The sequence below is a fragment of the Schistocerca gregaria genome, chromosome 3 (genome assembly GCF_023897955.1).
Source record: "Schistocerca gregaria isolate iqSchGreg1 chromosome 3, iqSchGreg1.2, whole genome shotgun sequence".
Classification (NCBI taxonomy): domain Eukaryota; kingdom Metazoa; phylum Arthropoda; class Insecta; order Orthoptera; family Acrididae; genus Schistocerca; species Schistocerca gregaria.
The window spans coordinates 18,821,571-18,824,492 of NC_064922.1; the positions used below are offsets into that span (position 1 = coordinate 18,821,571).

General features: G+C 49.2%; 1 non-coding gene across 1 annotated transcript; it reads left to right on the forward strand.

Moving 5' to 3' along the window:
- Nucleotides 1-1,393: 1,393 nt before the first annotated feature.
- On the forward strand, nucleotides 1,394-1,467 carry Trnaa-agc (transfer RNA alanine (anticodon AGC)). The gene has a single exon. It is a non-coding gene; the product is annotated as a tRNA-Ala (tRNA).
- Nucleotides 1,468-2,922: the final 1,455 nt, after the last annotated feature.

The window sequence follows — 2,922 nt, forward strand, 5'->3', positions numbered from 1 at the left end:
GAACTTTTAACACACCTACATGCGCACCTTGCCATGCAAGTGGAATAATTCCCAACCGGCAGAGGTGTGTAGGCAGATACAAGCGAACGATTAGCATCCACAATTGCGCCGATTTCACGTAAATCCCACTGCACGTTCCCATTCTTTGCGTGCAGTCGGCTGCTACTGGTGTTGCTGGTTGTGACTGCTGATAACAGATGCCGTAGCAATCAATTCATGGAGTGAGTTGTATGTTTTGCGATAGTCTGTCTCTGACAAGGAAGCACAGGTGATATAGGTGCGAACACAAGAAGCTTGCAGCCCCTCGCTGCCTGCAGACACAGAGCAGCCACACTAGAAGAGCGGCCTAAGCCGTAGGCGAAATGTGCTCATTCACTTTGGCGCGACGTCGAACTATAAATAAGGCTGTCACTAGCGTGAGCGTTGCGTGAGCGTCGTGTAAAGTCGGAAAAGTTATCTGCATGGGTGATTGCCAAGTTTGGGGAGCGTTTCGTAGTACGATCAGTGCAAAGGGGACGCGGAAACTTGTTGTGTCCCAGTGTTTTGCAGTTGGACGACAAGAGTTTGACATAGTAGCAAAGAGCGAGGCACTGAGTTGGCATGAACAATGGAGAGCACAATGGGGCTCGAGATGTGCTTGTTACCTCAGGTGCTGTGTGATTGTGGACAAGGAGTGAAATGGACCAATTTGTGACCGCCCTTTCAATTTAAGACGTTCAAAACAGACGGAATTTGCATTCGTAATACCAGAGCATCGAAACTACTTGGAACTCTTGTGTATATGAACGTGTCCGCGCCTTTGTATTCTGGTACCTTCGCCGCTACAAACCAACCAACCATCGTGTCCGTGCACATCAGAGTCGCAAAGAATGGAGAATAGCCAGGCTTGGTCGTGTGTGTAGCTGTAGCTCAGTTGGCAGATCGTTCGCTTAGCGTGAAACGGTCTCGGGTTCAAGCCCCGGCTCCTCCATGTTTTGTGGTCAGTGCATGGTAAGTGTTGGTCGCGGCGAACATAAACGCACGCAAGAAGTTGCAAAACCAGCGTCACAGACTGATATGATGTATACTGTCATAAGGAGAGCAAGATGTAAGTGTGGGGACCGGCTTTTATCGTGGTGTCATCGAGTGCAGATCTGTCTTAGGTATCACGGCTTAACGTCATTGAAGTCTAGAGGTGGACAAAACGTTCGTCTTACTCAGAGCGGTGTCTGAATTCTATTTTCGACGTTATGCGTGCCACTTTCATTGTGGCCAACTACGATTCGATACAGAATGCACGAAACCTGAAAGACACCCCCACTGATACATAGAGAGTAGTGTTTGTCTGCGGAATAATGGGAGTGCAAGGGTCTGTGACGTTGATATGACTGTATGTAGCACTACTAGTTATCGGGGTGGGCGTAGCTCAGATGGTAGAGCGCTCGCTTAGCGTGCGAGAGGTACTGGGATCGATACCCAGCGCCTCCAGAACTTTTAACACACCTACATGCGCACCTTGCCATGCAAGTGGAATAATTCCCAACCGGCAGAGGTGTGTAGGCAGATACAAGCGAACGATTAGCATCCACAATTGCGCCGATTTCACGTAAATCCCACTGCACGTTCCCATTCTTTGCGTGCAGTCGGCTGCTACTGGTGTTGCTGGTTGTGACTGCTGATAACAGATGCCGTAGCAATCAATTCATGGAGTGAGTTGTATGTTTTGCGATAGTCTGTCTCTGACAAGGAAGCACAGGTGATATAGGTGCGAACACAGGAAGCTTGCAGCCCCTCGCTGCCTGCAGACACACAGCAGCCACACTAGAAGAGCGGCCTAAGCCGTAGGCGAAATGTGCTCATTCACTTTGGCGCGACGTCGAACTATAAATAAGGCTGTCACTAGCGTGAGCGTTGCGTGAGCGTCGTGTAAAGTAGGAAAAGTTATCTGCATGGGTGATTGCCAAGTTTGGGGAGCGTTTCGTAGTACGATCAGTGCAAAGGGGACGCGGAAACTTGTTGTGTCCCAGTGTTTTGCAGTTGGACGACAAGAGTTTGACATAGTAGCAAAGAGCGAGGCACTGAGTTGGCATGAACAATGGAGAGCACAATGGGGCTCGAGATGTGCTTGTTACCTCAGGTGCTGTGTGATTGTGGACAAGGAGTGAAATGGACCAATTTGTGACCGCCCTTTCAATTTAAGACGTTCAAAACAGACGGAATTTGCATTCGTAATACCAGAGCATCGAAACTACATGGAACTCTTGTGTATATGAACGTGTCCGCGCCTTTGTATTCTGGTACCTTCGCCGCTACAAACCAACCAACCATCGTGTCCGTGCACATCAGAGTCGCAAAGAATGGAGAATAGCCAGGCTTGGTCGTGTGTGTAGCTGTAGCTCAGTTGGCAGATCGTTCGCTTAGCGTGTGAACGGTCTCGGGTTCAAACCCCGGCTCCTCCATGTTTTGTGGTCAGTGCATGGTAAGTGTTGGTCGCGGCGAACATAAACGCACGCAAGAAGTTGCAAAACCAGCGTCACAGACTGATATGATGTTTACTGTCATAAGGAGAGCAAGATGTAAGTGTGGGGACCGGCTGTTATCGTGGTGTCATCGAGTGCAGATCTGTCTTAGGTATCACGGCTTAACGTCATTGAAGTCTAGAGGTGGACAAAACGTTCGTCTTACTCAGAGCGGTGTCTGAACTCTATTTTCGACGTTATGCGTGCCACTTTCATTGTGGCCAACTACGATTCGATACAGAATGCACGAAACCTGAAAGACACCCTCACTGATACATAGAGAGTAGTGTTTGTCTGCGGAATAATGGGAGTGCAAGGTTCTGTGACGTTGATATGACTGTATGTAGCACTACTAGTTATCGGGGGTGGGCGTAGCTCAGATGGTACAGCGCTCGCTTAGCGTGCGAGAGGTACTGGGATCGAT